The sequence below is a fragment of the Hylobates moloch genome, unplaced genomic scaffold, assembly GCF_009828535.3.
Source record: "Hylobates moloch isolate HMO894 unplaced genomic scaffold, HMol_V3 SCAFFOLD_14, whole genome shotgun sequence".
NCBI classification, from domain to species: Eukaryota; Metazoa; Chordata; class Mammalia; order Primates; family Hylobatidae; genus Hylobates; species Hylobates moloch.
The window spans coordinates 1,487,466-1,501,565 of NW_026652289.1; the positions used below are offsets into that span (position 1 = coordinate 1,487,466).

General features: G+C 44.1%; 1 protein-coding gene across 4 annotated transcripts in view; it reads right to left on the reverse strand.

Moving 5' to 3' along the window:
* ADARB1 (adenosine deaminase RNA specific B1) overlaps positions 1-14,100 on the reverse strand; it is a 165,300-nt gene that overhangs the window by 111,461 nt on the left and 39,739 nt on the right. The window contains exon 2 of one of the 4 annotated variants that reach the window (XM_058428048.1): positions 9,617-9,672. The exons of the other annotated variants lie outside the window; for them this stretch is intronic. The gene's annotated coding sequence lies outside the window, so the exon portion shown is untranslated. The remainder of the gene's footprint in view (positions 1-9,616; positions 9,673-14,100) is intronic. 4 annotated transcript variants of the gene reach the window in all.

The following is a 14,100-nucleotide window of genomic DNA, read 5'->3' on the forward strand; positions in this document are numbered from 1 at the left end:
ACATCTCCTTCCATCTGCCCGCAGCAGGTAGAGGCACATGCAACAGACGGAGCCAGATCATTGCCAGTCCAACATCTCGGCATCAGCGGCACCAGGCCACACACTGAGGACTGGAGTCTCAGGCAGAATCTCACATGTACTCATCTTTTTTACAATTCAATATGCACACACCCCTACACATGCACACATGTGAATGTGAGTCCAGTTACAGAGACGCACCATCCCTGCACTTGCTCTGCCCAGGTTTGGAAGCTACAGGCCACCTCTGCTTCTGAAGCAGAGGCTGTGAAACAGTATCTCCATCTCGTTTCTGCTCTGTGTGAAAGCGTTTTCAACCACCAAGCCATTAAAGAAAATGTTTCAACATGCTAATATAATTATAAGACCTCAATATGAAGTATTAAAATTTTCTTCCTGAAAAGCAAACTGATATCCAAAAGAAGGGGAAGTCTGCAACAGGTTTCTCCATTGCAGAGTTCCAAAGAGAAGTCTCTGGGAGCTGTGTCCAGGGGTGAGCGGGTTTCTGAGTGGGAACCTGGAGGAAGGAGGTGAAGTGTGGGATAAGGTGCGCGTGAAAGTGGCTCGACTCTCGCTATGCAGACTTGGCCAGGCCATCACAATGCGTTCCTGCTGCCCTGGTCGCTGCTGCAGTCCTCAGAGCAGATTGGAGGCTACCTTCCAAACCTTCCACCTGTGACCAGCTGACATTCATCTAGAACACATGTCAGCTCGTCTGCTGGGACAGACCTAAGACACAGAGACAAGCTCACCTGTGTCCTGCACTAGCACCACCAAGTCAAATGGGCTGTCACTGAAAATGCTCTATCAGCCTGGAATTACAGGTCACAGTCATCTTGTCCAGCACAGAGAATGAAGGCCACATGTCCAGAACTGTCCCCACTATCAATGACCCCCATCATCACCACACCAGATTCAAGCTCCCAAATCACCCTCCCCAGTGTTCCCAATCACCACGCCTGGGTGGAGAGTGTCAAGAAGTGCAAGGACGTTGGCCTCTGACCTTCACCGTTGCCTCCACTCAATCTGAATCCAACTCCACCACAGCCCCTCCCCAGTGGGCAGAGAGCAAGGGCCCCGAGTGAGCATGAGCCAAACAAGCTTCTCTGGAGATGGCACCTAGCCCCTCCCTCAATCCAAAGAGCCACAAAGAAGTAAAATCCATTCTAGAAGCTTTACACACCAAAAAGTCCACCGCCTAAACAGAGAAAGAAAAACACAGCAGAAAGGACATGAAACCAAGATTTACAGAACTGCGTTCTAGTGCCCACATCACGTCCCACCAACTCTGCAAGCCTGGCCAAGAAATCTGACCTCCCTGGGCCATCTGCAGGGTGGGAAACTGCATGGGAAGCGCAGCCACTTTGAGGAGGGAGCAGGTGATATGTGGGGTGGGTTTTGGAAGCTGCAAAGTCTAAACATCAAATGTGAGAATGGTTGCCTCCAATTTGAGTATACTCATACCAACTGAGGTAAAACTGCCATACTTGCCAGGGGTATTGCAAGGGGTTTCAGGAAAGCCATGGCTTCCAGGGAAGAGGGGTCCAGGCCACACCCTAGACCACAGCCTTGCAGCCGTGTGACTTGAACAGTGACTCAGCCCCTTCCAGGCTTGCTCCTACGAGGACAGGATGAGGACACAAGAACACCCGCCGCAGATGGTGCCGTGAGGATTAAATGGAGGAACAGATGTAGAGTGCTTGGCCCCGTGACTAAGATCACAGTAGGGGCGCAATGAAAGATGGTCAAAAACACCGGAGTCTTTTTGTCATGGAGGCAGTGGAGAGGAGCAGGTGACAGAGGCAGTAGACAGCGGCTGAAAAAACAAAACAGTGGAGAGATGGAAGATCTGCACAACACAATTAACAAGCGGCACGGCGGTCACACGCAAGACGCTGCTCCTAACAGTGCATCATACATCAGCTCCTCAAGGACACATGAGCCACTTCTAAAAATAGACCATATCCCAGCCATAAAGAAAATCTCAACATATTTCAAGTGGCTGAAATCAGACAGAGATCATCCTCTGATCATAATACAATGAGCCTAGAAATTAATAACCCAAGTATAACTAGAAAGTCCCCATATGTTTGAGAGTTAAGCAATACACTTCTAAATAATCCACAGACAAAAGAAAATAATCACAGTAGAAAACAAAATATTTAGAACTTAAAACTAGAAGAGATCATGTACAGAATTGTGTGGCACACAGATAAGGCAGTACATCAGAGGGACATTTACAGCTCGGTGCTCAAGCTAGAATAGGAGTAAAAAAATTAAAGAGTGCCTACTTGAACAAGTCAGGGAGCGAAGAACAAAGTAAGCTCAAAGAAAACAGAAAAAGAGAACTAGTAAGAAATTCAACCTGTATTAATTACATATAATGGCAGGTACACAAAGATAAACATTGGTTCTTTGAAAAGATAATGCAGTGAACCAGTGATCTCTGGCAAGACTCATGGAAACACAGAAAGGGAACACAAGAGGAAAAGCCCAAATTAACCGGCCTTGGAATTGAATCGGAGGGCAGGAAGGCCTGATGGCCACAATGTGACTCTCCTGTCCTTGTATGGGAAGATCTTACTTGCCCCCAGTGAGTCCCAGCAGGCGGGTGACTGCTCTGGCCCATCGAACGCAGTAGATGTGGTACTGCCAGGTCCAGACCAGCACTTGAAGAGGATGCCAGCTTCCACCTCCTATTTCTTGGAACACTGTCTCTGGGGAGCCAACTCAGATGCTCTGAAGAGATCACAGGGGCTACATGCAGAGAAAGACGTCTAGTCAGCCCCAGGCGGGAGCCAGCCACCTCACTGAAGAAGCCTTCTCATACAGGACATTGAGAAGAACCAAGAAAGCCAGCCAACAGCCAGAACCAGAGCTCTAGACACTCAGGCTACCTGGCTGAGCATTAATAAAGTGATTGTTGTTTTATGTCACTAAGTTGGGAATGGGTCATCAGGCGGCAAGAGAAACCAAAATGGAATTATCTCTTAAACTCTGACAACACTAAAAATATAATAAGAGGCTTTATAAACTTTATTCCAAAAAGCTTGTAAGCTTAGGTTAAATGAAGAAACTCCAAGAGAAATACAACTTATTAGGCTGGGTGCGGTGGCTCACGTCTATCATCCCAGCACTCTGGGAGGCTGAGGCAGGTGGATCACTTGAGCCCAGGAGTTCAAGACAAGCCTGAGCAACATAGCAAAACCATCTGTACTAAAAATACAAAAATCAGCCAGGCGTGGTGACACACGCCTGTCATCCCAGCTACTTCGGAGGCTGAGGTGTGAGAAATCACCTGAGCCTGAGTGGTCGAGGCTGCAGTGAGCTGAGATTGCACCACTGCACTCCGGCCTGGGCAACCAGAGTGAGACCCTGTCACACACACACACACACACACACACACACACACACACACACACACACACAGATCACCATTTAAAAAGAAAAGAAATACAATTTATTAACACTAACTTAGGAGGAAACAGAAAATCTGACAAAACTACAAACATTAAAGAATTAGAAGCCAGGTGCAGTAGCTCATGCATGGAATCCAAGCACTTTGGGAGGCCGAGGCAGGCAGACTGCTTGAGCCCAGGAATTCAAGATCAGTCCTGGCAACATAGTGAGACCTTGTCTCTACAAAAAAAAAATAAAGAAAATTAGCCAGGTGTGGTGGCGTGCACCTGTAGTCACAGCTACTCAGAAGGCTGAGGCAGGAGGATCGTTTGAGCCCAGGAGGCAAAGGCTGCAGTGAGCCAAAATTGTACCATCACACTCTAGAGCCTGGCAGACAGAATGAGACCTTGTCTTAAGAAAAAGAAAAGAAAAGGGAAGGAAGGAAGGAATGCAGGGAGGGAGGGAGGGATTATAGTCAACAAACAAAAATCATCCTGGGAAGAACACTCCATGCCTAGATGGCTTCTCTAGAAAGTGAATCCAACATTCAACAAGACACTTCTGTGAAGAAGATGAGAAGGAAGCAGTAAGTCAACCTTACAAATACAGTGTAAACATCCTACACAAAATGTGATCACACTCAATCCAATAATATTTTTAAAGTGATCAATCAAACATGATTAAGATGAATTTATGATGGGAATGCAAACATGATTTAATGTATGAAAATCAATTTATGTAGTCCACTTCATTAATAAATCAAGAGAAACAGAAAAGAATATACTGATGACTCCCCTTGAATAAAGTTCCATCGCAGGCAAAACTGAACTACATTGATTGAGGATGCATTTTTACATGGTAAAATTAAAAAGAAAAGGACAGTATTATTTCAAAATATACGATATCACCAAACACAGTGGCTCACACTTATAATCCCAGCACTCTGGGAGACCAAGGCAGGAGATCACTTGAGGCCAGGAGTTCAAGATCAGCCTAGGCAACACATGGAAACCCCATCTCTACAAAAAGTTAAAAACTCAGTGACGCATGGTGGTGTGCGCCTGTGGTGCCAGCTACTCAGCAGGCTAAGGCGGGAGGACTGCTTGAGCCTGGGAGTTCAGGGCTGCAGTGAGCCATAATCCTGCCACTGCACTCCAGCCTGAGTGACAGAGTCAGACACTGTCTCAAAAACAAACAAAAAGGCCAGCATAATGGCTCACATCTGTAAGCCCAGCACTTTGGGAGACAGAGGCGGAAGGATCACTTGAGCCCAAGAGTTCAAGAACAGCCTGGGCAACACAGGGAGACACTATCTCTACAAAAAGTAAACAAAATTAGCCCGGAGTGGTGGCTCATGTCTGTAATCCCAAGTGCTCTGGAAGCTGCGGTGAGAGGATCACCTATGCCTAGGAAGTTGAGACTGCAGAGAACTGTGATCACACTACTGCATTCCAGCCTGGGCCACAGAGCAAAACACTGTCTCAAAATAATAATAATTATAATTAATTATATACACACACACACACACACACACACACACTCACAGTGTATATCAGATGTGTCAGATAGATGAGGGGGAGTTATCAGGGAGGAGCATGAAGGAAACTGTGAGGTATACAATGTCTATTTAACCTGGGTGAGAGTTACATGGACATGCAATTAAAATTATTCTCTTATATATGTGTCCATGTTCATGAAAGGTATCTCACAATACAAATGTATTAGAAAACAAATAATCAGTCAACAGAACAAAAAAAAATGCCAGCAATGACAACTGGCATTTACACAGTACTATCAATAACAATGGGACCAAGCAGCTGCTGTATGATCAACCATATGAAACAACTAACCAACCACTGCAACCAGCTAACTGTCTGCCACGGTCTCAGATAAGAGCTAAGGAACCACAGGTGCAGAAGAGTTATGAGATTATGCGAAAAGGCAACTAGAAACTTTATGTTCCTCACACAAAAAAGAGAGACTGAGGAGACTACGTTCAAGGAGATCGTGGCTGGAGGTGCTAAAAAGCAAGCTCGCAAGCTACGGCCAAGAGTTTCAACCTGCGCCATTTTCTCCATTTGCCTTGAGCCATCCTGTGAAACTGGTGGGGAGTGAGCCACCCGAAAGGGTGGATGGGGAAAGGGAAGTACTGTGGGATAGGCAGCTCTGCACGTCTCCCACCTCCGCCCACTGACATGCCAGGGGCCAGCAGCTCAGCTTCAACCCCAGCACCACCACCTTTCCAGAGCTTTCTCTGGGTGACCGCTCCTAGTCGCAGGACATCCTCTTCTGAAAATAGCATGACTCCAAATTCGTCAAGCTGAAGGGGTTTCCACAATGGGTTTATATCTCACTATCTCCTAACAAAGGGAAATTCCAGTGCCACAGCAATGCTATGAAAACAGGGACCACTGAGGATTTAACATGCCTTGTACCAACAGCAAGTACACTGCAAGTTGTATTAAAACACATTTATCATTCACAGCACTTGATGGATTTGCTGTGCCAGTAATAATCATATTGATTAAATGAAGCAATTGTGTTTCCTTTTAAAGTGATATTTATCATTATAATTTAATTAGACTGTGGAAATTGGGGCTCTGCTCTGCCAAAAACTAAGTACTCTCATTTTCTACCTTGCATAAAGCCAATACTATTACACGGGTGTGCAGTTAAACAAATATGGTCAACTGATGAGATTTCACTATTTCGAGACAGTAATTACTTCAGGAAATACAGAGGCATGATATGCTCATGGCAAGTAAAGTACACGTCAAGAGAAAGCAATCAACTGGAGGGTGCTACAGCAAAGAAGCCTTCTTCCTGATTTTTGACAGTAGCTGCCATTTGAAGTGCTTTATTAGTCCTAAGAATTAGTAGCAACAATGGGGAACGAAAAGTTGATGGCCCGAGAAGGGGGGATACAGCTGGGAAAACAGCCTTGAACATGCTGGAAAAGTCAAACACACCATATATGAACAGAAAACAACGACTAAAGGAGATACAAACGGTTAGTAAACAGGTAAACTAAGAATGACCAATTGGACTTGGCAGGACAGGGAAGCAGAGAGACCCTCCAGAAATAATAGCTATAATGACTAATGCTAAAAGCTCAGTGGACAGGTTTTAGCAGCATGTTAGACACAGTTAAAGAGAAAATGGCCAAACTGGGCAGTAGAACTGAAGCAATAACCCAGAAAGCAGTGCAGAGACACACAAGAGACAGAAAGTACCAAAAGCATGGGAGCTCTCACAGAAACAGATTCGGCCAACTAACCCGCAGCAGAATAAATAGAAATAAGCATGAACCCAGACACAGCACAGAGAAATGACGCGAGAGCACAGGGGGACAGTCAGGCTGAGAGCGGATGCCCAGGGCCCAGGGAAGAGACCAGGTAGTGGAGCAGGATGAGATCTTCAATGTGCACGTGGGAAAGCAAACTCCCCACCTAGTAACAGTCTTTCCACAATAAGAATAAAGATGTTTTCACACAAATCATACCTGAGATAGTTAATCCTAAGGGACACATTCCAGAAGAACTGTGCTCTTGGAGAGAAAGAATATGTAGCAAAAAATAGTGGCTATAAAAGGAAGCAGCATGTGAAAGCACTGCCTGAATAAAGGAAAAGCACAAATCTTACACATACCGTTCCAGCGAACAAAAAACAGGGAACATCCCCAACTTGTTTTATGAGACCAGTATAATCTTGGTAGTAAAATCTGTCAAGGATGTGCCAGAAATGAACTATTAGTGGCTTTTATAAATGTAGACACAAAAATCATAACAAAATTAGCACACTTAAATCCAGGGACATATAAAAGGCAGTAGGTGACACCTGAGTTGAATACACACATACCAAGAATACACAGCTGGTTTCAGATGTGAGAATTGATCAATGCACTAAACAGTGACATTTCTATTCAAGGGTTCTTTAACTTAGATTTCTCAATCATTCAAACTGGTATTTTTGTAAATTTCCATTAGTAGAATAAACCTGACACTGTTCTCAAAATATACACTACCTGTGGAAGATAAAAAAATGGGGGATAAAGAAAGCTGATAAAATGAAAACAAACATTGTCGCCAATAATGAAAGTGAAGGCCCAGCACACACAGCTTCTCCACATTCCTGCCCTTGCTGGGGGAAGACAATAAGCTTGGAAGTTGCCCCAGAGCAATGTGGTGGCAGGGGTGGTGTCCTCAGAGGGTCCTAGTGTGTCCGTGATAAGATCATCATGAACAGAACCAAAGAAGGCAAAAGGGAGACATCTGGCCTTCCCAGACTTCCTTAGCGTGTTTTCCACACCTGTGAGGATCCTGAGCGAGTGCCAGGAGGAGATGGAAGAAGTGCAGCTTCACACTCCTCTCTAGAGCAGGCATTCAATCAATGGTTCACGAATGGGCTTCAGGAAGCCCATGAGAAGTGTGAAATCGTATATGAAACGATGCGTTCATATGCACAGATGAATTTTTCTCGCGAAAATGTAAATGGATTTACTCAGATACTCAAAAGAACCCAATACCCCACAAGAGTGCCAACATCTGACATGCAAACTTATCCGTGCAGTAGAGGCCAAAGACAGCCCTCACCATGGGCTATGAGATGACCCAAAACCCAATCCTTTCTTTGGCACTTAACCAACAAAATTTCATAGCCTTTCTTTTCCCAGTACAACTAAGGGCTAGTCCATGGTAACCTACAAAGTGAATTATTACGGGGCACTAAAATTTATAATTTATAACCTAAACCTGGGGTGTTACTAGACTTTATGGAGGTCTAATTCAGTACCAAGAAGTGAGGCTCCTGTGCAAAGCTGCAGAGCTTGGTAATGTGCCCGTGTGGGGGGCCACAAAGTCCTCATCCTCAGAAACAGCATTTCGTTCTTTATCAGTGACAGCTTTATTTATAATGGATTTCAATTGCCAACATTCTTGCTTTTATAATTTCAATGTCAGTTTTCTCATTTTCACACCAGTTTAATGTGGGTCGTTTGGGTATACAACGATGAAAATTCATAGTTTTAGGAGCCATAATTTTTCAATAACTTATGAGTATCCTAAGTCATCTCCATCTTTATTTCGAAACAGATGTATAGAACCTCCCCTAAATTCTGATGCAGGAGTCACATTTTATTTGTTGGTGATGTGCTGATTAAGATCCTATGAAATTTAACTAACTTGCAACACACCATCAAGGCAAGTGTGACAAAGTTACCCAGCTATTTTTAAGTTTATGGCCACACTCTTACATAATAAAGAACAACATGTCTCCTAAGAACTTATGTATCAAAAGTACCTAAACTGGTTCATTTAATTTCATCCCAATTCTTTGATAATGTTGAGTGATATTTCCACTGGAGAGCAAGAACAGCTACTGGTAAAGGTGACCAAGGCACTGATTTTGCCACTGAGAGTGATCTAAAAAGGCTTTCAGGCTAGGCACAGTGGTGTGCTCAGCACTTTGGGAGGCCAAGGTGGGAGGATGGCTTGAGCCTAGGAGTTCGAGACCAGTCTGGGCAACACGGCAAGACTCCACCTCTACAAAAAAATTTAAAAATTAGTCAGTCGATGTGGCATGTGACTGTGGTCCAAGCTGCTACTCAGGAGGCTGATACAGGAGTATTGCTTGAGCCCAGAAGGTGGAGGCTGCAGTGAGCCATGATCACACTACTGCACTCCACCCTGGGTGACAGAGCAAGACCCTGCCTCTAAATCAATTAATTAAAAGGGCTTTTAATTAAAAATGGTGATAAAGTACACCATATCTTCTCTCCATTCTTCCCAGAACTCTGTTAAAATGTCAGAAAAGGTACTTTTTGGTGGTGAATGAACCATAATAGTGCATGGTGCTAAAAATTTACAGAGGGATTTAGCAGAATACAAGAAAGCCTGCCAGGGCTTTTAGGGCATAAGGCAGACGGAAGCAGGTTGATGCGAAAGAGCAGAGGAAACTGCAGAGCAAGACAACAGAGGTGAGGGGTCTTCCCAAGAAGCAGGAGCCATAGGGAACGCTTTTATTCCTGGGCTGAAACCTGAGAATGGCTCTCCAAAGAAAGCCTGAGGTTTTCTAAGGGGTGATCCCAGTATGGGCACACAGGCTGGAAAAGAAGCAGATCCCGGTTTAGGGTAACGAAAAATCAAGCCATCAGGACATGAGGCCCAGGGAGGGAGAGAAGGAGAGAGTAGAAGATGTTTACCTGCAGTAGAACAAGGATCAAACGGATATCCAACTTCTTATTAACAACACTAGACTCTGGAAAATAATAGAGAATATTTTCTGATTTCAAAAGGAAAATTATACAATCCTAGAATTCTAGACCCCACCAAATTATCAATAAGTATGAGAACAAAGTAATTGCATGTTTGAACATTACGTGCAAAAACCCAAGAAGTCTGTCAGCCATCCATTCTATAAGGAAGTGGATTAAGAAGTCTGTCAGCCATCCATTCTATAAGGAAGTAGATTAAGGAGGTGCTCCAGCAAAACAAAAATAGAATCCAAGAAACCAACACCATGGGATGGGAGAAACCATGGCAACCGAGGCAGCTAGAAACAGCAGACACCTAAAGAGAAACTGGGAGTTCCTCTGAACTTCTGAATATTCTCCTTTTATTGGCAAAGGTTTGGTGAGGCAGAATTACATTTCATACCACTTGGTTCTATGGCAAAATATACTATCATAATACTATAAATGTTACTTTTCTTATATTAAAATGTTTAGACTACACTTGCAGGAAAAGCACAGGGTGCCTAATGATAGACGGGAAACACTACAAATGTTTTAAGCCTTGTCAATATAAATCTCATCAAAACTCAGAGTGTGAAGGCACTGTCTGCTGACTCCCACATGAACTCACAAACAGAAAAGTTAAAGCTCTAATGGTGACTACAAGAAGAACTTAAGAGAAGATAACACAAACGGTACATTGTTTACCTCTGGAAACGGGGCGGGGGGTGGGGAGGGAGAAAGGAAAGAGGAAATCTCCAACTTAATTTATACCCATTCATGAGCTGCAATGTTTTTTACCATGTGCTGGTATTACTTCCATTTTTTAAAACAGTTACATTAAAAGGTCCCCCTTATCAAGAGGCGATCCATTAAATAACTGCAGTACATCTACAGGACAGAATATTATGTTCTTGTAACAAGTGAAGTAGCACGAGCATTGTGTTACTTTAGAATTTTTTTTTTTTTTTTTTTGAGACGGAGTCTCCCTCTCGCCCAGGCTGGAGTGCAGTGGCACGATCTTGGCTCACTGCAAGCTCCGCCTCCCAGGTTCACGCCATTCTCCTGCCTTGGCCTCCCGAGTAGCTGGGACTACAGGCACCCGCTACCATGCCCAGCTAATTTTTTTGTATTTTTAGTAGAGACGGGGTTTCACCATATTAGCCAGGATGGTCTCGATCTCCTGAGCTCGTGATCTGCCCACCTCGGCCTCCCAAAGTGCTGGGATTACAGGCATGAGCCACCGCGCCCAGCCTAAAGTCAGAATTTTTAAAAAGCTTTTTTTTTTTTTAACTGTGAAAGAAAAAACACAAAGTGTCATGGTCCTATGAAGAGAATGGCACTACCTGTACTGACATGCAGGATGTGACGGGACAGCTGCGTTACAGAGTGATGTGCACAGAAAACCCCTGTGTATCTCAGCAATCCCATATACATAACAGAAACTCCTCATCTATTATATATACCAGAATCCAGTGCTGACACAAACTGGTGGGTATGTACCCTTCCATATTTTTCCTATGTACACACACACAACATTTTGTAAGCCTAAAAAGCTGGCACAAAAAGCAAACCAACTTCACAAGGACAAGCCAGAGAGTCCTTGGGGGATGTCCTCCCAGGAAACTCAAAACGGTAGCAGCTAAGTCTCCCTGGAGAGGGAGGCTGGGAAGAGCATCTGACACAACTGCTCCCTTCATCCTTCGAGGGAGCAATCCAGGAAATGCAAGGCTGTCTACTTCACATGGTTTCCTGAGGATATGGGTAGAAAACATTTCCAGTAAAAGCTTTACTACAATGTTATACAGTGAAAATTAAAATACAAACCATTCCTCCATGTGCCAGTGTCATCTGCTAATTTGTACAACATCTTGTTTCAATGATCTGAGAGGCCTACACAAACAGAGTAACCACAGTCTATCAATTATGCTGAGAAAAGAAAAAAAAAACATATACATGAAAAAAGACACAGATGTTGTTTGGCCGTGTCCCCACCCAAATCTCATCTTCGAGTGTAGTTCCCATACTCCCCACGTGCTGTGGGAGGCACCCGGTGGGAGGTAATTGTATCACGGGGGCAGTTACCCTCATGCTGTTTTCGTGATAGTGAGTGAGTTCTCACAGGATCTGACGGCTTTGTAAGGGGCTTTTCCCCATTTTGCTGGACACTTCTCCTTGCTGTTGCCATGTGAAGAATGATGTGTTTGCTTCTCCTTCCGCCATGATTGTAAGTTTCCTGAGGTCTTCTCAATCATGCTGAACTGTGAGTCCATTAAACCTTTTTCCTTTATAAATTACCTAGTCTTTGGTATGTCTTTATTAGCAGCATGAGAACACACTAATACAGATACAAAGGAAACATACAAAATGGTAACAAAAGTTGCTTCTATGCAAAGGGATTAATCATGTCTCTTCCTAGTTTTGCATTTCTGCAAAGTATGCACAGTCTGTAATAAGCATATTTTGTTTCTAAATAAAAAATTAAATCTTTCAGAAGAAGCTCGGAAATGTAGTTTTCTCCAAAGACTTAGCAGCCGAGGCAAGGGAAGGCACGCAGGGGTGCTGCTGCGCAGCAAGCACAGGCGCAGGCCCCGCCCAGGCCAGCCCCACCCTGGGGCTGAAGATGGAGAAAAGGCCAATTCCAAGACTGATCCTGTTCAGAAGATAAAAATGAGCTCAAGCAGCAGTTCCTGCCGCTGTAACCTGAGGAATTTCGCCCTGGGGACACTGAGAGATGCATAGTAGATACCACCTTAATCAGCATCCCCGAAAGCACTTACCTTTTCACCCCAGGATGACCCAACCTTGCTCAAAGGATTTAGTCTGCACTCAGCAAGAATGCAACATACAGTTCCTTATGGCAAGAGGATGGATGACAAGGGTGAGATCAGTTAATTCACAAATATGTATCTCTTCAGCATTTTGCTTTGCAGGGGGAAAAAATACCCTTAAAAGATAAGCAAGCATCCCTACTACTTAATGTGGTGACATCCTCGCCCCAGATTTTAGGTGAGACACTAAATCCCCTTGACCCACAATACCACGTGTTATGTAACAGCACCAGAAACTCACACATTTGAACTTCAGAGCAAGTGAATAATTCTTTACATGCATTATAGATGAAAGAAGAAAAACCATACGACTTCTGCAAGAGTCCTTGGGCTTAATGGACACAAATTTTAAAAGCTACTTCAACTATTAAGTTTAAATAGTAAACATGTAAAACATTTACATAGTAAACATCCTTCAAACTCCAACGATGCAGAAAAAGGGGAAGAGATTATGCTGAAGTCAAAAGATGTATACCTATAAGAAATCAGTGATCTGGCTGCTAATTTGACTGGGATGTAAATGGCATCTGATGATACAGACAATCTAACTGGGTTTCTTATTCCTTGCTCTGTCAGGGACAAGTTGAGTGATCCAGAGACATCGCCCTGACCGGCTAATGCCCCATGAGGAAGCGGGTGCACTGCTGAACCAATTCAGCAGACAGCTTTCCCATCACAGCGGCCCAGCATTCACTCACTCTGTGACTCACAGACTGAACCAATTCAGCAGAGAGCTTTCCCATCACAGCGGCCCAGCATTCACTCACTCTGTGACTCACAGACTGAACCAATTCAGCAGAGAGCTTTCCCATCACAGCGACCCAGCATTCACTCACTCTGTGACTCAGAGACGGTCACTGGCACCAAAGCAGACCACCTCCTCGTGCCCACCAACCAATGAGGTCAAACATCCAAAACCATGTATTTCTGCATTTCTAGGGCAAAGGAATAGATTAATTTCAAATATTGTTTGTCACTGGAAGTTTGGTCGCCTTAAATCTTTCCTGGGCCCTTACAAAGCAAGAGGCTCACAAAGCCTGTCTGTGAGTGGATACATGACTTGAAAAAGTGTATTCCAAAAAGATCATGCCACTTTGCTGTCGTTTCAAATAAAAGCTCTCCAATCCATTCCCCATATCCAGCTCTCTACAGGTCAGTGCAACCCTATGACCAGGATTATGAACACAGAGTTGGAAGTTTGCCTGCTTGAGGATCCAGCAATGCAGCCCCCTGGCTCTGAGGCTACTGTCACCCTGCAGCGTCTCAAGCGTTCCCTCTGGCAGGAGCAGGTTAGTAACAGTGCCTGCTGCAGATGGCTGCAGCAAAGGCTGAATAAAATAATGTAGGCAAAGAACTCAGCACAGTTCCTGCATGGAGGAAAAACTCAATAAATGTTAGCTATTACTGGAGGTGATGATGACAATGCTAAGGTGACGATGACAACCTCAACAATGTTATTAATAGCAACCAAATTACTGAGCCAATGGGAGAGCCCAGATAAGCTCTTAAGCAATAAAAATTAAGTGATGTTGAATATTTTTTAATGTTTGTTTCAGTATAATCGGACCTTTAAAAAAACATTCAGCCTAAGCCTCGAGACTCTGCAAAAGCAAAGCCCTCCCC